Raw genomic sequence first — 24,863 nt, 5'->3', positions numbered from 1 at the left:
CCCAATGCCCAGTCAGTCCCAGGCTTCCCTTCATGGCTCCATCAGGAGACCCCCCTCTCTGTTCCAGAGACAGGGGGAATTCAGACTGTCAAAGCGTCCCCTCCAGGCCTTTCGCACTCTCCAAGGGTGAGAGGAATTTGGGCTCAGGGACTGTTCAGTCCTAGGATTCCCCAGCCAGCTCCATGGTAATCCACCCCCCTGCTTTCTGTTTGTGTATGGAACGGAAGGGTAAGCCTTTTAGGCATAACGGCAGCTCTAAGGATTTTCCTCTGATCCGGTGCTTCTGTACATCTAACTGTGGAGAACAAAAAACCTGAAATCTCTCCAAATCTGAGAAGAAATGCAGGGAGCCTCCAGCATTGGTAGGAAAACATTGACTGGAAGGATTTGCAAATCAGGCAAGCCCCCTCCGAGAGGCATTCAGACAGGTTTCATTGGATACAGACAGATCTCCTGTACTCATGCACCCACATGCGGTTAAGCCCATATGCCCACCCCTTGCACACATTGCCCAGGGCACTTACAAATATATCCAAACATCCTGCACTCATGCACATGAGCATGCTTCATGGAGCCTTTGATATGCTTCTGCATAGAGACACTGGTCCCTAGAATACAGTCATGCCCAGGGTCCTTGGATACATCTATGCATGAGTGTCCCTGCCCCACACAGACAGTTCCCTAGCATGTGAACATACAACCCTATGTGCTGTTATAAGACACATGAACCAATGGGCAGGCTGGTCTAACACACACACATACAAACATCTGTTCAGGGGACAGAGTGCTGGATTGGGACTCTGGAGACCTGGGGTCTATTCCCAGCTCTGCCGCTGAGCTGCTGGGTGACCTTAGGCAAGTTCCCGCCCCTCTCTGTGCCTCAGTTTCCCTTCCCACCTTTTCTCTGTGTTTGTTTGGAGTGCAAACTCTGCAGGGCAAGAGCTGTCTCTTCCTATGCGCATATGCATAGTGTCTGGTCCAGTGGGACGCTGATCTCAGGTGAGGATCTCTAGGTGCTCCTATAATCCCAGTAGTAGTAATGCAGTCAGGCATGCAGTCCTCTGGGGCAGACATACCCATGCATGGGCACGTGATCACCAGCACGGCCACCCAGAGCTGTGAGCATTGCAGACTTGCTCATAGAATCATAGAATATCAGGGTTGGAAGGGACCTCAGGAGGTCATCTAGTCCAACCCCCTGCTCAAAGGGGGACCAATCCACAGACAGATTTTTGCCCCAAATCCCTAAATGTCCCCCTCAAGGATTGAACTCACAACCCTGGGTTTAGCAGGCCAATGCTCAAACCACTGAACTATCCCTCCCCCCCATGATATTGGTCCCAAGCAGGAGATAATGTTTCACTGAGATGTGATGCTGCTCACAGGGTATTAAGATGCTGCTAGCTCTCTCTGGCCATTGCTTCCTCTCCATGGACCTGCTACTCTGGTTGAAGCAGGTTCATTAACGTTATAATGACATAGAGAAGGGTGAGATGCTGGCTGGCAAAGCGAAGTAGTAAAGTATGACCAAGAATTAGGAAGGGGAGAGAACTAGGCTGTGGCTAGCTTGGCAAACCGGCATGGGGATGGGCTTACTGAGATGAATGCAGGCCAGGAAGCAGTGACTGAAGATCATTCCCATTTGCTGTCCGTCTGGTGCTTTATGTCCGATGAGTTTGGCGGATCTCAGTCAAGTCCCCAGGGAGACACCTGGCCCCGTCACAAACATCTTCAGGACAGTGGGCACTGACTGGCTTCCTTGAAAGTCTCACAGAATGCCCAGTGACTGAGTAGACCCTGGAGACTGAGCTCCCTTCTCAGCCCTCAAGGGTGCACATTGGCATGACTGTGAGGGGAATGCTTGTTCTGCGGCTAGGATGACCAGACAGCAAATGTGAAAAATCGGGACGGGGGTGGGGGGTAATGGGAGCCAATGGGAGCCTATATAAGAAAAAGACCTAAAAATCGGGACTGTCCCTATCAAATTGGGACATCTGGTCACCCTAGTGGCTGCCTCTCTCCTGCAGCCAGCTGGCTCCTGCTGCAACGGGAGCTGTGCTCGCTACAGTGGGGCAGAGGTGGTTAGAGAGCTGGGAGCCAGCTGCCTGTAGCTGTTGCCTGCTGCACAGTCCTGGCCCATCAGCAGGGATGGACAGCACATTGCTGGGATGGATTCCAGTGTGTGGCCAAACCAGGGCTGCTGGCAGGTATTGCCCTTACCAGCGCTAGAGTCGCTAAAGAAGGGAACCTGCCATTACATGAGATGAGCATTCCTGTGGTGACGGCTACACGTGCCAGAGCAAAGAATCACAGAGCCTGTGGCTGGGTAGCATTCAATCCACCAGCCTACTCTCCAAAACCACAGCCCCTCCCACCTCCCCTTAATGGACACCACTACCCCAGAGCCATAAGGCAATTTCCAGTCCTAAGTGATGTTATAATTAAACTGCCACTAGAGGGTATTTCACACTGCGGCTTAGTTTGTCAAGTATTTACTACTGCGGGTGCCTACCTGAGAGGCCGTGGTTCCTGCTCCTGGTGAATGGATCTGGGGGCTGGGTTGACCATCAAAATGAGAGGTTATTTTTGTGCCTGTTACTTCATTCGTTATGTTCCTGCTGTACTTGCTCTTGGTTAAAGCTCTGTTCCTCTGGGAACCACGCAGCACTTTAGAAGGGGGGCTGGCTTCTTGCTGTGCGGATTCCCAAAGTGCTCAGTCCCCAGCATGCACTGCGCTTGAGACTCTTGCCACTTATTCAAGTGCCTAGATGGCAGTGGAGGTCCCCTGGGCTGCCCAGATTGTTGGAGGAATAGGGACCAGTCTTCCAGAGACAGGAGCTGGTCTTTCCAGATCAGCTGATTTATGGTATCTCCTCCCTCGCTGGACCTCTGTCTAACCCATGCTCACAGCATGGGCTCTCCTGGTGATAGCCCTATACACTCCTGGTGCATCTCTCAGCCAAGGACCTCAGTGACCTGGAAAGGTCAGCCTTGCCTCCAGCATCCCATGTGGCCTTATTCCCAGTTTGCAGGAAGCAGAGAGGAGCAGTGACCTCTCCATAGTCACACACTGAGTCAGCAGCTGAGCTGGGGACTAGCTCGGTGCCTTAGCCACAAGACCCTCACTGCAGATGGAAGCTAAGGCTCAGCCAGGTTAGGTAACGTCTTCTGAGCTAGCTGAGGAGCTGAGAACTGATCCCAGTCTCTTGGTGCTCTAAGCAATACAGGCTCCACCCCTACACATGCTCTTAGAGCAAGTGGGCTTGACCCACTTCGTCCTTGTGTGGTGAACAAGGGGGTTGTGCTCAGTGTGAGCGTGAGCAGAGGCTGCCTGTGAGTGCAGGGTTCAGTAGTAGCTGTAACCCCACCCTGAGCCACAGCGACTCCCGTGCCCTTATTGCAGGGTAATGAAAGGGAGGAACAAGGGCACATCTGAGGGAAGATGGACTTAAACCCGCTCTCCACCATGCTGAGGCCCCAGGCTCCACTCTGTGTCCACTCATTGTGCTGTAGTAGCCCCTCGGGGTCCCATTGTGCACTTAGTGAGAGACAGTCCCTGCTCCAAATTGCTTCTGATCTAAATGGAGGGAGGGGGCAGCAGAGGTATGGAGAGAGAAGGTGCCGTGCCCAGGGTTCCATGGCCGTTCAGTAACGCAGACAGGCATAGAACCCAGGTCTCGTGCCTCCCATGCCAGTGTCAGAGCCACTGTGCCGCACTGCCCCCTGCTTCTGCTCTGAGGCAGGAGTAACTGGAGGTCCTAGCAGTGCTCTCATCAGTGCAGGATCAAGCTCCCCAGGCTCCCAGTCCGGCTCAGCACTTGTGGTTTTTACTCATACATACAGCTCTGTGCACCTGTGAGGTGGAGGAGCCAGCCCAACTGGATCAGTGATGTGGCAGCTATTAAGTACCTAGCAGATTATTAAGGGATGGCAGAATGTGGCAGAAGAAACCTGACCTCTGGGGACTGACGGCCTGGCCCACCATGGGCTATCGCTGCCTGGACTCATGCATGGCTCCTTCTGAGAGCTGCAGTGATGCCATCATACCTGTCCTGAGCAAACTGCACCCTCCAACCATTTTCTTGCTCACATCATTAGCTGAAAGAACAGGAGTACTTGTGGCACCTTAGAGACTAACAAATTTATTAGACCATAAGCTTTCGTGGGCTACAGCCCACTTCTTCGGATGCATATAGAATGGAACATATATTGAGGAGATATATATACACACATACAGAGAGCATGAACAGGTGGGAGTTGTCTTACCAACTCTGAGAGGCCGATTAAGTAAGAGAAAAAAAGCTTTTGAAGTGATAATCAAGATAGCCCAGTACAGACAGTTTGATAAGAAGTGTGAGAATACTTACAAGGGGAGATAGATTCAATGTTTGTAATGGCTCAGCCATTCCCAGTCCTTATTCAATCCTAGGTGGCTGAACTTTGTGACTTTGTCCTCACCCACAACTATTTCACATTTGGGGACAATATATACCTTCAAGTCAGTGGCACTGCTATGGGTACCCGCATGGCCCCACAGTATGCCAACATTTTTATGGCTGACTTAGAACAACGCTTCCTTAGCTCTCATCCCCTAACGCCCCTACTCTACTTGCACTACATTGATGACATCTTCATCAGCTGGACCTATGGAAAAGAAGCCCTTGAGGAATTCCACCATGATTTCAATAATTTCCATCCCACCATCAATCTCAGCCTAGATCAGTCCACACAAGCGGTCCATTTTCTGGACACTACTGTGCTAATAAGCGATGGTCACATAAATACCACCCCATTCCGGAAATCTACTGACCGCTACACTTACCTACATGCCTCCAGCTTCCATCCAGGACACACCACACGTTCCATTGTCTACAGCCAAGCTCTAAGATATAACCGCATTTGCTCCAATCCCTCAGACAGAGACAAGCACCTACAAGATCTCTATCAACATTCTTAAAACTACAATACTCACCTGCTGATGTGAAAAAACAGATTGACAGAGCCAGACGAGTACCCAGAAGTCACCTCCTACAAGACAGGCCCAACAAAGAAAATAACAGAACACCACTAGCTGTCACCTTCAGCCCCCAACTAAAACCTCTCCAGCGCATCATCAAAGATCTACAACCTATCCTGAAAGATGATCCCTCACTCTCACAGATCTTGGGAGACAGACCTGTCCTCGCTTACAGACAACCACCCAACCTAAAGCAAATACTCACCAGCAACCACACATCACTGAACAAAAGCACTGACCCAGGAACCTATCCTTGCAACAAAGCCCGATGCCAACTCTGTCCACATATCTATTCAAGTGACATCATCATAGGACCTAATCACATCAGCCATACCATCAGGGGCTCGTTCACCTGCACATCTACCAATGTGATATATGCCATCATGTGCCAGCAATGCCCCTCTGCCATGTACATTGGCCAAACCGGACAGTCTCTACGCAAAAGAATTAATGGACACAAATCTGACATCAGGAATCCATAATACTCAAAAATCAGTGGGAGAACACTTTAACCTGTCTGGTCATTCTGTGACAGACCTGCGGGTGGCTATATTACAACAGAAAAACTTCAAAAACAGACTCCAACCAGAGACTGCTGAGCTGGAATTGATATGCAAACTAGATACAATCAACTTAGGATTGAATAAGGACTGGGAATGGCTGAGCCATTACAAACATTGAATCTATCTCCCCTTGTAAGTATTCTCACACTTCTTATCAAACTGTCTGTACTGGGCTAGCTTGATTATCACTTCAAAAGTTTTTTTTCTCTTACTTAATCGGCCTCTCAGAGTTGGTAAGACAACTCCCACCTGTTCATGCTCTCTGTATGTGTGTATATATATCTCCTCAATATATGTTCCATTCTATATGCATCCGAAGAAGTGGGCTGTAATCCACGAAAGCTTATGGTCTAATAAATTTGTTAGTCTCTAAGGTGCCCCAAGTACTCCTGTTCTTTTTGCGGATACAGACTAACACGGCTGCTACTCTGAAACTAATCATTAGCTGAGATATCAATTTCATTTTAAAAACTGCAGGCTGAGCAGCAGGTGCCGAATTCATTGCTGGGAGCCAGGCTGCCTCTTCCGCTTCATTATTTATAGCTGCATTTGGCTGCCTTGCTAACTTCTCCGCTACCTCTGACTTCTGGCTGTGCTGGGGAACACTGCTTGCCTTCTGCTAGCTCCGGCACTAAAAGCCTGGAACACTTCTGCCTTTTCCTGGCTGCCATCTGGCGCCTGACCCGGCACTCAGTGATGCCAGCAGCATAGCTGACTCCAGCAGGGAGCTCAGCTTGACCCTTCCAGTGCTGGTGGTTGAAGCGTGTGCCACCAGCAGCAGTTATATACGCCCTCAGGCTGAGGGGGCGCTGTTCTGGTGAGGCAGGGTGGGGGCTCTGATAGCAGTGCAGGTACAAGGGGGTAAAATTACAGTCTGGGGGTTGAGTGGCAGCTTCCCAGTGTACCCTCCCGGAGCTGCTGTCGCCACACGATGGAGTATTTGGCTATGGCTGGCACCCACGGTGGGAATAAGAAACTGACCAAACGGCTGGGGGCCAAGACTAACTGGGGAGGACAGTGAGAATCACAGAGCTCAGGGGCTCCCTGGATTCAGTGCTGCCCTTTCACACAAGCCTAGGCAGAGCCGGCTAAAAGGGTGGACAAAATCGGTGGCTTCATTCCCAGCTGGAGGCTCCTGGCTCACTGAGTGCTCCCTGGGGCTGGGGAGCATGTAGCTGTCGGTGAGCTGAGTAGCTGTGGTGGGGGTGAGGAGGGACGAGCAGCTGGGAGTGCCGGTTCATGGAGGGGAAATCCGAAGGCCAGACCTGAATGCAGGCTGTGATGTGGAGCATGAAGCTGAGAGCGAAGTGTCTCCGACCATCCAAGAAGCAGGGCATGCAGGATAACTGACCATCCTGAAGTGTTTTATTGATTGTATCTTTCTTCCTAACGCCCCCTAATAAATCCTGACTAGTGCAGCGGATGCTGGTGCTATTGAAAGCCTCACCAGCCAGCCCTCTTCCCCCTGGCGTCATGGCTATTTTAGCTGCACACAGGTTTCAGCTTTCTGGAACCTACCCATTCCAGCCCCACTGTCTGACCCCTTCCCAGCCCTTTGCATGGGGACTGCCCCTGCTGATGCTTCCATATGCAGCTCAAGTTGAGGCAGGAACCTGGAACGCAGCATTACATGCAGGTCAATCTGGCTTTCTGTTTAAAGACTCAAGCGGCCTCCTGTTTTTTACCCTCCTCCTCCCGCTTCGTTGCAGGAAGACAGCGTGGGCTGGTGACGTGTGCTCAGGTTGAGGAGACAGGCCTCCTCCCGTGTTCTAACCGTGGCTCTGGGACAAGGTGCCTCTCTGGGGTGCCAATCGCCTACCTGTGAAATGGGGACACTAGTTCGTAGCTGGGGTCATGCGAGGGGTGATTACGTAATGTGTGGAATGCACTGCAAAGATGTACTCTGTATTCACGTCATGTTAGAGCAGTGGGTCTCTGTGTTCTCCATCCTGGGGCCCTCCTGGAATCTCCTCCTCCCGTTGAGCAATCTGGGAAGGGTTTGGGTGGTCCCACCCCCTGACACATCAGCTGAGAACCCAGCTCTAGACTTCTCCTCTTGCTCCAGCTGTTAACTGATGTACCTGGATCCCCCACCAGCAGCAAGGGCAGCCATTGCTGTTCCTTGGAACGCTGACTTCTGCGCCAGTCCAGCTCCCTGCTGGCCTAGGAGTAGATGATTCTTTGCACCCAAGCCAGACTGTGGGCATCTTATACGTCGTGCAGCCCTACAGGCAGAGTGGGTGAGCTCCTTGTGCCTCGTTGAGTCTGTGGGAGCAACTCCCAGAGTGATCTGGCTCCATTGGGTGGGGTGATCTGCTGCCGTTTCTCTTGGCAGCAGGTGGGGAGGAAGAGGATGGATTCTATATTCTGATGAGGGCACCCATCCTGCCTCACCACAGCTAGGATCAGGGCGGCACTGTTCTGTGGAATTAGCCTCTCCCCAGCTATCAGTCCTCTAGAGCCTAAGTAACAGGGCCCCTGTGGGCTCCCATCCAAGATGGAGATCAGAACGTGAGGCTGGTGCTGCCATGTGCTCCCTATAAAAATGGTTCTTGGCTATTTCCCAGCTCTCCTGCCGCACGTGCTCCGGATCCCACATGCATTGCAAGCAGAATGCCAAGTGCAGACCGGCAGATGGGGGAGCCAGACCGTGTTCTGCGGGAGAGCCAGGATTTCAGCTGCTCTGTTCGGGGTGTTTGGGGCAGAAAAGAAGGGTTGAGGGGGGCAGGATCAGTAACTTTGGGCCCGATCTGCAAGATGTGTACATGCAAAATGCCCGTGGAGTTCAGTGAGAGTTCTGTGCATGGATTGGGCCCATTAGAATAGAGATGAGACCTTTAAATATCCATCCACGGGCTTCTGCTCCTTCTGATGATTCCCTTTTCCCAGCCTTAACATCCTCTCCTGAGCTTCTTAGGTTCTTTCATCTTCCAGGGAGATTGCCAAGAAATAGACGCTTTTCACTGAAAATAGCTGATCCGGTTATTGGGGAGTTCACTGGCGGCAACGAGACAGACCAAAACGAAGCCCTGCTGTGCTCGGTCCTGCTCTTCCCTTCCCATGGAGGGGCTGGAAGGGGAGTCCACCCAGGAGCTGGGCATGCCAGAGGAGGGACCCTTTCCAGCTTAGAATGAGGTTTAGAGAGTGGAGCCTCGGCAAGGTTGTGTGGAACCATCGGCAACCCTGTCATACCTCTCTGGAGCCGGGGATGTGTGCCAGAGTTGTGTAGCATATTCAGCAGCAGCCCCCAAGCCTTCCCTAATGGAGGCAGACGTACCCTTAGGCCCTGCGCACTGCATGCTGAATGAAGTTAGCTCAAGTAACAACAGCAGGGAAGTTGCGGCAGCTCAAGCGCTATACAGCCCTGCCTAGAGCCCTGCGGTCATACTCGGGCTGATGTCCCTGTGCTGCCGTGGCTTCACTGCTGCTAGTACTCAAGCCAGCTTTTTTCCACCTCCCGCTTGTAGCATATTCATACCCTGACACAGCAGGAGGAGCCCGAGCGCTCCTGCCTCAGGTTAATAGCAGGCCTGATGGAGAGCCTGCCTGGTGGATCCCCTAGAAAATGGAAATTCTGTGTCGCCTGGCAGGGATGAGGCCTGACCATTGACCCCTGTGTTTGGGTGTCTCCCTGAGCACCCCTGGGCAGCTGACACCTGAGTTTGGGAATAGGGCTCCTTCCTGAGGAGCTCTGTTCAGGCCTGGGGATCTGCCCGGTGGGTCCCTGCACTACCAGCTTCTGTGATCAGGATCTGGAGTCTCTCCCCTGGCCCCGCATGACATCTTCACACTTGTTCAGTATTCAGGGTCTGGCCCAAAGCTGCCAGGACCCCTGGCATCCAGGCTTCAGAAAGAGTCTCAGTCAGGCAGCTCTGTGCTACCATACCTGGCTCCAGGAGAGAAGTTCTCTCCTCAGCCCCATGCTGCCAGCACGTGTCTTTTGGAGCTGGAGTCTCCCCTGAGGGATTCCACAGGCCTGACCCTCAGCTGGTGTGATCTGGCAATGCCCTATTGACTGCTGGGGAGCCCGCTGCATGTCTCCCTCAGCTGTGGTTCAGAAAGGGCCCTCTCCTGCGGCTTCCTGTATGCTGCTGACAGGAGGGCTGGAGAGCAGGACTCTCTCTTGAGAATCCCTGGACTGCTGCTGGGTCCCTGCCTGGCTGCCACCCCCATTAGGAGGCAGGGGCTTCCCTTGAGGATCTCCAGGCTGCCATGCAGAGAGCATACCTTGTTATGGAGACTCTTCCTTCTGCCCTGCCCCTTAGCCCCAGGGCTCCACAGTCCATTCCTCCTCATGCCAGGGAGCAGCACCACTAACCCCCAGCAGCAAGAGGGGCCTGTAATGAAGAAGAGGCAGCCATATTGTTAGTAGCACTTGGGCTCCCCAGAAGGGGCAGCTGGGATGTCAGCAGGTCTTTCTGTCCTGGCCCTTCCTCCTTCCTTGGCTCTGAGAACATTTCCAGGGGTGCCAACGTGATGAAAAAAGACCCAGCCTCGATGAACATGCTGGGGATTTTTTCCGCTTTCTAAAATAGCCTGAGGTTACAGCCCCCATCCATCAGGCTGGCGCCCAGGGCCAGGCCATGCAGGCTGCAGCCTCTGCTTGATGGATAGGTTCAGAGACGGGCTGGCTATCGAGGACTGACTGCAGGAGCTGGCTCTAGCACTTCCCCAGGTAATTTTCAATAGTAAGAATTCTCCCCAGGCTGGCTGGCTGAGGACTGTGAAGAGCAGAGGGGAGAGGATTTCACCAGCTGACCTGCCAGTGGAGTCCCTTTTCCACCCTCCTCTCCCTCGGCGGCTCAGGGCCGGGACCCTTTCCACAAGCTCAAGCCCACGTACTTGGGTAGCTCCGAGCAGGGTGAGCGAGAAGCTTGGTTCAGTATGGCAGACCCAGAGCTCCCACGCAGAACGACATGCATCTGCTCAGTCTGTCTCAGCTCCAAGCTGGGGAGGGAAGACAGCTAGTGGGTTTTCAGTAGAGCTGGGTGTACAATTTCCAATGGAACAGTTTTCCGTTGGCAAATGCTGTTTTGTTGAACTCGAAATACTGTGTGAGAACAAGTCGATTTCAGGGACGTTTTTGACAGGAAAGGATTGAAACAAGAACAAATGATTTTGATGTTCTTGTTTCATTTCCGTTTTATCAGTTCATTTCCTTTTGTTTCTACGTTGATATGATTAATTGTAATAGCATATTAATAGTATCTGACATATTAAGAAATGTATTTGTTTTGACGTTATCTAAACAAACTGTTTTTACCATAGCAAAACAAAATGATTCCAAATCAAACATTTCTGGCATTTCCATTCCCTGAAAAATGTCAATGTTTTGGTCCGATTTGGAACAAAAACAAATTTTGAAATGTCATAATTTCCCACAGTCTAGAAGATTTGTTTTCCAGTGTTCAGCTTCAGGGGCAGAAATCAGGGCCTGGCACCGTCTCGTGTGTCTGCGACTAGCAGTCAGTAAAATTGGGCTCTCTACTCCCAAGGCTTGTGATGCTGAGGGTTTCTCAGGCATCTGCAGCCTCTGCCCAGTGTCCAGATGAACCCACACTCTATACTGGTCTCTCTTCCCCTCTCTGTGCACCTCATGCTCCCTTTCTCACTTTCTGCCAAGTTCAGGTTAAGGCAAAGGCAATATTGGCCGTGCCAGGGACCCTAGCTCCTGGATTCATGATATGATCAGAATCTTAACTTGCATTGAAAAATAAATTAAGTTTTGTCTGCCTGAGTCTGCAGAGAGCCTGATATGATTGCTCTGAGAGGGGGCAGCTGCCCCATGCATCTCCAATGGGATGATAGCTACACCTGGAAGAGCTGGGGGGCCACCCCGCTAGAGGAGTCTGAGTGTGGCTGAAAGAGTAGTATGCAGCAGGCCCAACTCATCTACCCCAGCAGATACAGCCCAGCATCAGGGGTCAGAACTGGGAGGTTCTTTGCCACCACCCCTGTCTCTGGCTGTATGGGAGGGGACGGACTCCCTGCCACTGCAAGTGCGGGATGGGGTCATAACATGGGCTTGGAGGGTGCAGCCATGAGCAGCTGCGAGCCATAGTGTGTCCAGGGCACAGGATCACCAGAATCCAGCCCTGTTCTGTGCCCTGTGTGTCTTGTTCTCCCCCATCACTCTGTCTGTGCCTCTCCATCTCCTCTTCCCTCCTTCACTGCTGTCTGTCCGCGTCTCCACTCCCTGCCGAATATCTGTGAGGAAGGTTATTGCTGCACCATTCTCTGTGTGATACAGTTTCCTAGCAGGCCCATGGGTATCTCACAGCTCCTGGCAGTGAGCAGAGCCTCCGGGACCCTCCCTGCACTGTGCCCTCAGCCCTGACACAGCGCCGACCACCCAGGGGCCTATGAGATCCAAGCCCATCAGCCCTCTCACTCCTTACATGTTTTCCTCTGCAGCATGACACACAGCTGCAATGTGCCTGGGCCAAATTCAGACATGGTGTAAGCAGGCACAACTCCAACGGAGTCAGTGGAGTGGTACCTGCTTACACTACTGTGGGTCTCAGTTGGTCCCCCGGTGCCTGTTGGATTGAGCAGATTTCTGGATAGAAGGAGACATGCTCCTGTGTCATCTCCATGCCGCATAAATCTGAGAGGAGTTTGATTCCACCCCATTGCTGCATCTTGTGGTGCCTGGGTGTTGGTGGCAGTGTGTTTTATGCTGCGTGGTCATCATGAGGTAAATGTTCCCAAAAGTTATGGGGCAGGAGTGTGGTCTAGCAGTTAGAACAGGACACTGGGAGTCTGGACTCCTGGGTTCTAGACCCAGGTGTGTCACTGTCCTTGGGCAAGTCACCAAACCATTCTGTGCCTCAGTTTCCCCATGTGTAACCTGGGAATAGTGCTGACTTGCCTCACCATGATGCCAGATTATTAAGGTTTGTAGTGCGCACTGAGCTGCTGGGGTGGAAGGTGCTAGCAGAGGGCAAGGAGTTACTGTGGGCCTCAGCTCTGTAATCAGTGCCTTTCATGCTGAAAGCCATTTTCAGGCTCCCTCTGTGGCCCAGAGATATGGATGGCCTCCAGCCTTCCTCTAGTAAGGACAGCACTATTGTGAGCTGTGTAACACCCTGGGAGCATCCCCACTGTATTCCTGAGCAGGGCTTGGAGTCCTGGGGCAGGAGTTGGGAACATAGCGAGTGCGGCGTGGCTGCTGAGGCACTGCAGACATGATGATCAGCAGAGCTGCTGTAGGGCAGGTACTGCCCTCCTCATTGAGCCTGCCCTGGGATGCTCTCTCCTGAGTGCCCACGCAGGCTAGATGACTAGAGGATTTTAAGTCAGGAGAGAGTGTGAGGCCACAGATGTGTCCTAAGTACTGGAGAATGTGGCACAGACAGATGTGTTTTTACCAGCCAGCAGGAACTAGAACAGTGTGAAAGGGGAGGCATTGGTGCAACCTGAGCCTATACTAGCCAGCTCGTGTGTGGAAAGTGTCACTAGCTTCTCGGGCACGAATCCCAAGTGGATCAGATTCATGCAGGACACCAGGAGATGCATCTCCTTTTGATGTCAGCGGGAGCCAGGCCTGCTTTTGCCGGGGCTGCATTTGGACCATTGTCCGTGAATGGAAGGTGCAGGTGGAGGTGTTTGTTTTCTTTCCACCCTGAGTGTGCCAAACTCCTCCCAACGTCAGGGTGTTTGCCTTGTGCCATTCTGCTGCAATGATAATGGAGATGGCCAGTAAATAAAACCCCTAATGTTGTTTGTCTCTTATCAGAGAGATTAAGCAAGGAGCTGAGGGGGATTTTAAAGCATCCCCGATGAGACTGGATCTCCCAGGATGAGACTGAACAAGGACAGGTAAATGCATAGCAAACATAGGCACCCGCCCTAAGCACAGCTAGGACATGAGCTGCCACTGAACTGCTTAGAACGCCTGCCCTCTACCTTGACACTGGAACCTCCCTTCTTGCTCCCTTTTTCATGGTTAATTGTAGCAAACCCCTGTCACCAGCTGCAATGGGACTAGAAATCAGGCCCAGGTTCTTTTGATTTCAGTGAGAGTTAGGCACCTAAGTACCTCTGAGGATCTGGCCTCCATCTCCAAGAGCAGCAGCCCATTCCACGTGGGCTAGAGGAGGAATCTTATTTAGCTGCTGGCAGTAGAGGGCCTGTGACATGCACAGCTGAGCAGTTCCGGTTCCATCCCACAGAATGCAGTGTTGCACGGATACAAACCCGCCAGTTCATAACGATAACATAATCCTTAATGATGGCTTCTCTGGAATAATGTTCATGGAGCCACTTCTCCTACCCCTCCAGTAGCAGGTAATCCCCGGAGAGCAGGGCAGATTCCACTGGCAGACCTCACCAGTTCCCCTGGTCAAGTGGAGTGGCCTTAATCCAGCAACACACTTAAGCATGTGCTTAGCTTTAAACCCATTCCTGGTCCCACTGAAGCCAATGGGAGCATTCACATGCATGAGTGCTTGGCTAGATCAGGGCCTTGCTGCCCAGAGAGCAGACAACCCAAAGAGGGTCAATGCAGAACAGGCACCTGCTTCTCTTCTCCCGCATGACAACGCAACTGAGCAGGGAAAGCCTGGAGGGAAGTAGCCTGGCAGGGGAGAGTCTGGAGCCATAGGAAGAAGCAGAGGCAGAGTTTGAATCTGGTGACAATTGACAACATGATGATGGGATGAAAGAAATGAATAATCAATGAGTGCCCACTGCACACTCTGTACTTGTTCTTTATTGCAACAAAAAAAGAACCAGAACTGGGTGAGTAACTTGGAAGAGATGCTGCTCTAGAGTGAACTTTGCCTCCTTTCTGTTTGCAAACTATCCCTAAACAGCCTGTAACTGTCTAATGTTAATGAAAATTTGTGGAATATTTTCAGGGAATTATTCTTCCCAAGCTGTTCAGTGCATGTATTCAAACTGTGAGAAGTGCTGGTTAGTTTGGATTGGTTACATAGGTCACAGGGGATGCTTCTGCTCCCCAATTGGCTGACTATAACTCTTAGGGCCAGGTTACTGGTTCAAATACTCACAGTCGAAGGCTTGGCTGCGTGGGAAAGTTGCACCTACAGTGTAAACCCATTTACTTAAACCTTTTCAAACCCCTGTGTGGACGCTGATTGAAGAGGGGCTTTTCTAATTTAGCTTCAGTTCACTCAGAACAGTTTACGCCAAACCAAAATAAGAAAGGCCATACAGGATCAGACCAATGGTCCATCTAGCCCAGTATCCTGTCTTCCAACAGTGGACAATGCCAGGTGCCCCAGAGGGAATGAACATAACAGGTAATCATCAAATGATCCATCCCATCACCCATTCTCAGTTTCTGGCAAAGAGAGGCTAGGAATACCAACCCTGCCCATCCTGGCTAATAGCCATTGATGAACCTGTCCTCCATGAATTTATCTAGTTCTTTTTTGAACGCTGTTATAGTTTTGGCCTTCACAACATCCTCTGGCAAAGAGTTCCACAGGTAGACTGAGCGTTGTGTGAAGAAATACTTCCTTGTGTTTGTTTTAAACCCGCTGCCTATTAATTTCATTTGGTGACCCCTAGTTCTTGTGTTATGAGAAGGAGAAAATAACACTTCCTTATTTACTTTCTCCACACCAGTCATGATTTTATAGACACCTATCCTATCCCTCCTTAGTCGTCTCTTTTCCAAGCTGAAAAGTCCCAATCTTATTAATCTCTCCTCATATGGAAGCTGTTCCATACCCCTAATCATTTGTGTTTCCCTTTTCTGAACCTTTTCCAAGTCCAATATATCTTTTTTGAGATGGGGCAACCACATCTACATGCAGTACTCAAGATGTGGAAGTACCATGGATTTGTATAGAGGCAACATAATATTTTCTGTCTTATTATCTATCCCTTTCTTAATGATTCCCAACATTCTGTTTGCTTTTTTGACTGCTGCTGCACATTGAGTGGACGTTTTCAGAGAACTATCCACAAGGACTCCAAGATCTCTCTCTTGAGTGGTAACAGCTAATTTAGACCCCATCCTTTTATATATATGTGTAGTTGGGATTATATTTTCCAATGTGCATTGCTTTGCATTTATCAACATTGCCCTTCTTTGACTGAAATAAGAGTGTCCACATGGGTTTGTACCAGTTTAACTGGACAGGCTTAAAAACCATTTGAAGTTAAACTGGTGCAACTTGCCCAAGTTGGCCTGAAAGTGAAAAAAATTATTTTCTCAAATATTATCTAATAGTTTGCTGTTCCTGCAGCTATTCTTGCCAGTAAAGACATTGGCTCAGCACTAAAAATAACTAGATAAAACCAAACCAGGGACTGTAGGCTTATCGCAGTAAGGAAACTGCAGAATGTACCTCATCACTGGAAGTGGTGTAACTGTACCACTGTGTGCGCTATGGGGGGGGGGGGAGGGGAGAAAGAGTCCTCTGAATTTCAATCCTTTACTATAGATTTAGAAGGTCCCTGCTGTGCATCTTGTGCTTAGGAGGTGGAGAGTTATTCCCATGGGTTGGCCCTACCAAATTCACAGCCATGAAAAACACATCATGGACTGTGAAATCTGGCCTCCTCCTGTGTGCTTTTACTCTACACTATACAGATTTCACAGGGGAGACCAGTGTTTCTCAAATTGGGGGTCCTGACCCAAAAGGGAGTTGCGGTGTGGGGTGGGGGAGTCGCCAAGTTATTTTGGGTGGAGGGGGGGTCTCAGTATTGCCAACCTTACTTCTGCGCTGCCTTCAGAGCTGGGCAACCAGAGAGTGGCGGCTGCGGACTAAGGGCCCAGCTCTGCAGGCAGCAGCGCAGAAGTAAGGGTGCCAATACCATACCATGCCATCCTTACTTCTGTGCTGCTGCTGGAGGCGGCTGTGGCTTCAGAGCTGGGCTCCCAGCCAGCAGCCACCGCTCTCCAGCTGCCCAGCTCTGAAGGCAGAGCTGCCGCCAGCAGCAGTGCAGAAGTAAGGGTAGCAGTACCGCAACCTGCCCTACAGTAACCTTGCGACCACTGGACATCTCCTTTTTGGGTCAGGACCCCTACAGTTACAACACCATGAAATTTTAGATTTAAATAACTGAAATCATGAAATTTATTATTTTTAAAATTCTATGACCTTGAAATTAACCAAAATGGACTGTGAATTTGGTAGAGCCCTACCCATGGGTGAAGTAAAGCAATGTGTGGGGAAGACCAGACTAAAGTAATGTCTGTCTGATCTTATCTGGAATTTACACCCCACTCATCATCCTAGGTGCTCAGATACTAACATGGAAGCTACATTACCTGAGAGGGTGGGGTCTTCATGCCAGAGTTGGGATCCATTGGTAGAGAGGTTTAGAAGAGCCCAGTACTGAATGGTCATGGCAGTTCATTCTCCCCTCCCATGGGAGGAGTGCTTCCATGTCAGGGTTAATGTCCCATGATGGAGCAGTAGGGGGAACTGCATTTGCATCCCTTTAGTACAGGAATTCTCAAACTCTTTTTGCTGGACCCCCCTTTGAAAATATTTCAGGCTGTGATAACACCCCCCTCCCCCCCAAAAAAGCGATAGCAAATTACTGTACATACTCATAGCACTAAATTAAGCACATAGTCATTATCCCTGCAGTCAAAGGCGCTGAAGCCTTTCAAAAAGTGTAAAGTAGAGACTTACCATATTTCAAGTTCCCAAATAGAGGATGCTGCCGAGGGGATGGGAGAGTTGGGCAGTGGGTTACAGCAATACCGTACTATGCCACTCTTACTTCTTTGCTGCTGCTGGTGGCGGCGCTGCCTTCAGAGCTGGGCGGTCAGACAGCAACTGCCACTCTCTGCCCATCTCCCAATCCCCCCTACAAAAGCCTTGCAAGCCCCTTTTGAGTCGGGACCCCCCGTTTGAGAAACGCTGCTTTAGTAACTATCCCTTTCCCATAACACGGGCCTGTCTCCCAAAGTTCCCTCACAAGCCATCGTGCACTCCAGCGAGCAGAAGGGGCAGCATCTGGCTTCTAACACTTGGGATGCACAGGCCTGAGTTATGCTCTGAGACTCGAAGGATATTTTAAAAATCCAAGGCAATAAATCTCTCTGGAGCTTGCTTTTTCTGCGTGACACTGTCTCCTCTTGAGAGGATCTAGTGCTGGAGGCAGATGAATAATGCCTGGGAAGAAGAGCTAGCTGGGGAATGCAGACGTCTTCAAAATATGATTGTGGCAAGCAGTTATTCAGGCCCCATCTTCCCTGCTGCTTACTGCATTGGAGATGGCTCCCCCATCTGTGGTGCTAAATAAGGAGAGGTTGGTGAAAGAAGAGCTGGAAGGAAAAGGTCACAAGTCTCTGTGGCTCCTTTAATAACCACAAGGGGATCCTTCATCACACATGGTGATAGCTCAGCCACCGGTGAGTTCTGTACCTGGATGTGAAGAGGGCTGGAGAGTGTAGTGACCATCAGTGCTCCTCACAGCTCAGTGAGGTAAGCAAAGGGGATGGAAGGGTGATCAGCTGTCATGCTACAGGGCACAAGCTGGTCACCAGCAAGGGACAGGAAGAATTTTTTTTTTTATGCTGTGTGCAGTAATATGACTGTCCTGGTACCTATGGGTCTCTCCTTCCTCTGAATGGTCAGGTGTAAGTATGGTTGGCACCTTCCAAGCCGTGCTCTGCAGGACAGTAATTATAACCCTGATACTAGGTGGTTAGGGTTGGGTTGTTCTTGGTAAGGGTCAGCAGCCACCCACCTTGTAGGGGTCAGTGTGTTTTGGGCTCTGTGTCCCATGGGTCACATTCTCCCATCATCTGGAGCTGTGCTGAGCACAAGAACTGAATGGGAGAAGATGGCTTGAAGCCACCTTTATGCCTCCCACATTCTTGGCTTTGCTGGGTGGCCTTCCTGGCCCCTGGTGTATATTAAAGAAGCCTCGGACCTGCTCCCGTTTACATTGGGCCAAAGCAGTCTACTAAGACCCATCCCACATCCCTGAATCACCAGAGCACAGCAGTGCCCAGTCACACCCCCTCCCTCAGCATGTCTCTATGCCACGTGCTATAAGGCAGGCAGTGTGAAGCCCTGGGTCCGGTTCTTCGCAGCCCAGGGGGCCCCTTACACCAGGGTATCTGCCAAGACAGATTCTGCTGGGTTTGTGGCAGTGTCAAGGGGCCAGAAGGGGAGCGGGAACCTGGCCTTTGACTCTCTCTGCCCTTGCCCTGCAGCTGAGATCAGCTGGGACACTTTGCTGACAGGCCCTGGATTTCCTGTCAGAGCGTTGAGGGAAGGGCCCTTGACTCTGGAACTCAACCTGCCTGTGAACAAGCGAAGCCCTGAGCCTGTTGATCTTCAGGACACGTTGCAGGGCCTGTCTGCTTACCTGGCGCTTTTCTAACAGGGTTGGAGAGGTGTTTGGGGGTTTGGTTTCGGCCTCTAAGAGGCTGGTGGTAAGCGCATTGCACCAGCGGGAAAATAAAGAATCTTTAGCATGTCCGGAGCATGAAGCAGTCACCTGCTCAGAGCGCTGTGCAGAGGCAGGTTTCATTGGGAGTCAAGATGTCAGGGCATGTAATTGTGTCCTGTAACACATCTGGGCAACAGTCACCATGGCAGGGCAGCAGGCACCAATGCAGCATCCCAACATAACATCTTCAGGGGCAATGCAATGGGAAGCAGGACAGCAGGCAAAGCTGAGACTTCCCCAGGGAAATTCTGGATATAGGACCCTTCTATATAGTCTGAGGCAGACCCTTCCTTGCTGCAGAGCTCTGTGCTTTATTAGCTCCTAGACAGGCTGTTAGGTTGCTTCCATGACTTGCAGAATACAAACCTCCGGCAAGATGGCTTGGCACAGGAATTTCTAGGGCAGACAGAATCTGGGGACACATGGGTGGTGCAGGACGTAGGCCCCTATCCAGATGGCTGTTGCCCCCGTGAGAGGAACAGCTAAAAACAGCACGTTTGTTCGTAAGCACATAGCACATCTCCCAAAGGCAGGACGCTGGGCCAGATGGACAATCGTGTGATACTGTGTGGCAGCTCCTACAGCATGTTCCCAATTTGAGATGAGGTCAGCAAGGAGGAAGTACCAGGTCAGGTGGATGCAGTGGGCTGAGCGTCCCATCATGATCCAATAAGTGGAGGGAGAGGTGTGGGACCCCACATGCGTGATATTTCAGGCCACTGCTAGCACCAAACTGTGACACAGGACATGTTGACTCGGGAGGAAAGTGCAGCAGCTCCACAAGCTGGTGTGCTTGCACAGGAAGTCTGGCCTTGCAAGGTTCATTCACATGAGAGAATCTTACTCGGGTGAGTAGCCCCACTGAACACAATGTGAATGCTTGTGTAAGGTATAGCAGGGGCAGACCCATGATGTGCATCTTCTCCCCAGTGACACAGGCAGGAGACCCAGTTGCATTTGCTAAGCAATTTATTGTCTGGGCATTAAATCTTGTCCTGTCAGGAGGTTTCCCTCTATCTGAGGAGATGTCCTAGGTTCCCTCTGAGGTCTATACATGCAGAAGATGAACATAGCTAGTTACTGGCTGGGGTAGGGAGTGCAGGTGCCGCATGAGAGAAGCTAGTACAGACTGAGGCCTCCTCCACAAGGAGAAGGACAAATTTCTCATCTTACCTAAGTGGGCAGCACAGAGGAGAATTCAGCTCAGTCAGAGGAGGCAGAAGCTGCCTTTCCCTGAGAGGTCTGCTACCCACTTGGCAGACGACATGATGGAGAAATCCTGCCAGCCGTCCTGTGTCTGGATTTTTAAAAGGGCTGGCTTGTTCCATGAATGCTAACACGGGAGCTGTGCAAGCTATGGGAACAAGCAGGAGTCAAAGTGAGGGGAGTGCAGGGGAGTATAGCTTCCCCTCCTCTTCCTGGCTTGCAGGGAGCACCCAGAGTTACATAGAGGATCAAAAGGTATAAGGGCGATAAATGTTCATGGTCAGGGAATGATGCAATCACTGGCTTCCGGGGTCAGGAAAAAGAAGAACAGGAGTACTTGTGGCACCTTAGAGACTAACAAATTTATTAGAGCATAAGCTTTCGTGGACTACAGCCCACTTCTTCGGATGCATAAGAAACTTCTGTGGGAAGGTTGTTCCTCAGTTGTCCACCAGGGAGTTCCTTGTATCTTCCTCTAAAACAGCTGGTGCTGGCCACTATTGAAGACACTATACTGAACTAGATAGACCTTGGCTGGACTAGATGGGTCTGGTCCAGCCTGAAATGAAACAGAGGAAACACAGCAGACTTGAAAGACATAGAAAGGTGGTGATGGTACTTTATTGCTGTGTAGAAAACCTGGTGGGTTTCATTTAAAAGCCATGGCCGTGACTGAGTAGGAGGAGAGGTTTTGAGAGACCTGGGTTTGGATGGGGGACAAGGACTCTCACATATATTTCTGGGTTCCATGTGGAAGTATGGATTGGGGAGGGAGCATGGCCTGATAGATGGAGTGCTGGACTGGGACCGGGACCTAAAATACCTGGGTTCTGTTCCTAGCTCTGGCCTGCTGGGTGACCTTGCACAAGATCAAGTCTCCTTTCTGTGCCTCAATTTCCCCATCTGTAAAAAAGGGGAGGAGGGCTAAAGATACTGATCTCCTTTGTAAAGCACTTTGAGCTTCATTGATGAAACAGGCTATATAAGAGCTAGTTGTTGTTATATCAGGGATGCATTTGCCTGCTGTGGATTTATATCACCAGTTCTGGTATTTGGCATGCTTTTCTGTGTTCTGATGGGAAGTGTGTGTGTAAACTTGGGGTCCCGTGGTTTTGTTGAGTTTGCAGCTTGCTTGTTTATTTTTTTTTAATGAAACATAACCTGTCAATGGCAAGTCGCAATGAGCTGTGAGGTGGCTTCGCTTTTTTATTTGACATAAAACATCTCCTCTGAAATGTTTTAACATTGTCAGAGATGGGAAGAGTCGCACTGGGTATTTCTGGATTTTACAGAGGTAACCCATGCTGGGGCTTTCATTCCTTAACAGCTGTTTTTACATCAGTGCCAGATTCACTGCTGCCCAGCTCCTTGGACAGACATTTCCATTAGTGCAAAGTAGGTGGAAAGTGCAGAGCTGGTTGGGAATATTTTGACCAAACTTTTATTTTTTTGTTGAAAAATGCCAATTCATCAAAACCGAAACTTGTGGGAAAGGGTTGACTTTGACAAATTTCTCAACTTGAAACATTTCTGAAGTTTCTAAATTGTTGAAACATCTCATTGCAACGTTTTTTGAAATGAAAATTTTCAGTTTTCTGATTGGAAATGCCTTTCTGTTTGAAAATTTAAGCTAATGATAGCCTTAAAAATGTGAAGGGGAAAAAAATTCAAAATCTAACCCAAAAGTTTCAGAAAACGTTGTGACTGACCTGAACCACATTTTGTGGAGGGGGGGATTTTTGGTTCATGAGCATTTTTGAAGTTTTCAACTTTTCATCCCAATTTGGGTCAGGAAAATTTTCTGAAATCCTGACAATTTTCACAGGACGTGAAAAATGTTTTCTACCCAGCTCTGGTAAAATGCTCCAAATGGTGATCATTCACATGCAGTTTGCACTGCTGCAAAAGACTGCACAAGGTGCAGGGCAAAGAAGAACCAGACTCCCAATCTTGTCGAGTCAGTAAGAATGGGGCTGGGGAACACCAGTGATATCAGTGTGTGCAGCTGGGCAGGAATATATTTTTGCTTGGCTGGCTATCCGGTGGCTCAGGGATGTGTGCGTTCCAGGCACAGTTCTTTGTTTGTCCTCATTCATACAGCACCGTGTGATGATGAGACCCAGTATGGCGGCCACCAGTACTGCTGAGCTCCCCTTCCTACTTGGATCTGCTTTAACCACCAATAAAGAGGATTACCCAATCTCATGCTTCAGAACATCAGCTGATCACTTGCAGGGGTCAGGAAGGAATTTTCTTCAAACACCATAGTACCATTACCTAGGTACATTATAGTAGCATTTCATAGAGTTCCCTCAGGTGCTCAGACACCACAGTTATTGGTACAGAATAAGAACCAGATTAGAAGAGATTATTCCTCCAAATATCAGGTATTAGTCACAACTGGGGGCAGGATACTGAGGGTCATGCTGGGCACTGGGGAAGTGCTGGTTCTGTACACGAGCTCTCCCTGCAATACCAGAGCAGTTGGATATTTCTGCTAATTGATAATCACTAAAATAGTTAATAATGGTGTTGTCTACAATGTCATCAGTAGGCTTCAGAATAAACACCCCATTGTACTGAATAGGGACATGTCAAGCTGCTGTTACAGTTTGCTTGCCCACACACTCCAATAGCAATGTAGTGAGTTACACTCAGCTTTCCTTTACAACCATAAGGGACAGAAGATATTTTTGGTTTTAAATGTAAGCTTAAATTTGGCAGATGCTGAAAGGGTCCCCAGAGAAGTACAGATGCAGCCAGAGAGTCATTAACCACTCGCTCTGCCCTCTGCCTGGGTTTGATGGAACAATGATCTGATTTAGTAGAGCAAATCCTCTGTGTTCCTATGGGATACAGTTGGGGAAACCTCTGGTTTCTCCTTGTTTCATTCAGGCCTGTGTCCTGGAGTAGGATGTTCCTGCTCTCTCCCTGCTGCCTTTTGTGATGCTGTGCTGAGGCTAAAGCCGATTAGCCAGGATGATTTTGCACTACTGCTGCCTCTCATCCCAAAGCAATGGAATACTGTCATACTGTGCCTGTTTACCTTACAGAGGACTCAGATAAGAGGGGACATGATAAAAGTATATCAACTAATGTTTGGTAGAGAGAAGGGAGATTGAGGACTTCTCTTCCCCTGTCTCCTAGAACAAGGGGGACAGGCAATGCAATTGAAAGGTGGCCACTTCATAACTGAAAAAGGAACTACTTTTTCCACACAATTAGCCTGTGGAACTCACTACTACAAGATATCATTGAGCCCAGGAGCCTAGCAGCTTTCAAAAAAACCCTGGGCATTTATAGGGAGAACAAAACTATCTAGAGTTAGTATAGGAAGTATTTAAACAAATAAACATGAGTTTTAGAAGGGATATAAACCCTCCTGTTTCAGGGCATAAGCCAGCCTCTGTTGAGGGGTCAGTAGAACACTCTTCCTTGGGTAGGTCTGGGCTGTCCTCTCTTGGGGCTGGTCTACACTAGGGGGGGATCGATCCAAGATACACAACTTCAGCTACGCAAATAGCGTAGCTGAAGTCGAAGTATCTTGGATCGAATTACCTGGGGTCCAGACGGCACGGGATCGATGGCCGCGGCTCCTCCATCGACTGCGCTACTGCTGCTCGCTCTGGTGTAGTTCCGGAGTCGACGGTGAGCGCGTTCGGGGATCGATATATTGCGTCTTAACGAGACACGATATATCGATCCTGGATAAATCGATTGCTACCCGCCGATGCGGCAGGTAGTGAAGATATACCCTTGGAGATAGGATACTGGTCTAGGTGGCCTATTGGTCCCATCCAGTCTGGCAGTGCCTGTCCCTACTGTCTTCTCCTACATTAGTGTTGAAGGATTGCTAGCAGGGGGCCAATTTGACATGGAGGTTCTGGCAGACCCTGCTCCCCTGCTGATGAGATGTTACTGCTTTTCCAGAACTACTGGAGTAAGTCATGCTGATCCCTTATTATTAATTACACTTGTAGTGTGTCTGTTGCATCAAAGTCTTATCAGAGGAGAGGCAGCTTAAGGCGCTGGGAAAGGCGTTTGATTGTTAATATCCAGCATTGCGTGCGTTTTATTCCCTTCTTCCATTTCATGGTGGCTGACTGTCTGCATTACAGCTGAAATTAGGCCTTTTTTTAACAAAATTGGGTCCTTTAATCTGAGTGCTGCTAACTTGTTGAGCTGATGGTTTGCTGCCTGAGAAGTGAAGGCAGTCTAAGACCAGCCCATCTGAGCACCATACAGTCCGAGGCCCCAGTCCAGAGCTCACCTCTGGACCAGGGATAGTGGTACTTGGTCTGCGGTGGGAGCTCTGAATGAAAGGGGTGAGCCCAGAGCTCTCAGGGAGCTGTGGCTCTGTTCCCAGCAGAAAGGAGGCTCTGAAGATGGCTCATAATAAGAATGATGATTAATAGGGGGTCTGCCTGTCTCTTAAGGCCCTTCGTTCAGGGGTCTCCTGTGCAGAGATTAACCCTCGCAGCGTGCTGGTGGGGGGTGTGTGTGTCAGATTTATTCCCATTGTACAGGTGGGGAACCTGAGGCCCAGTGAGCAACCTGAGGTCCCACAGGATGTCTGTGCAGAGCCAGGCAGAGTCCCCAGATGTCCTCCCTCCTGGTTGGAGAGCCATGAGAACACGCTCCCTCTGGAATGGCAAGGAGGTACAGGAACAATCCTTGTCTAAGCC

General features: G+C 50.1%; 1 protein-coding gene across 1 annotated transcript in view; it reads left to right on the top strand.

Annotated features, from left to right (window-relative positions):
- Positions 1-24,863, top strand: part of FRMPD3 (FERM and PDZ domain containing 3) — a 102,545-nt gene that overhangs the window by 17,962 nt on the left and 59,720 nt on the right. The window lies entirely within an intron of this gene.

The sequence above is a fragment of the Malaclemys terrapin genome, chromosome 9 (assembly GCF_027887155.1).
Source record: "Malaclemys terrapin pileata isolate rMalTer1 chromosome 9, rMalTer1.hap1, whole genome shotgun sequence".
Classification (NCBI taxonomy): domain Eukaryota; kingdom Metazoa; phylum Chordata; order Testudines; family Emydidae; genus Malaclemys; species Malaclemys terrapin.
This window is presented reverse-complemented; position numbering and strand designations above follow the sequence as displayed.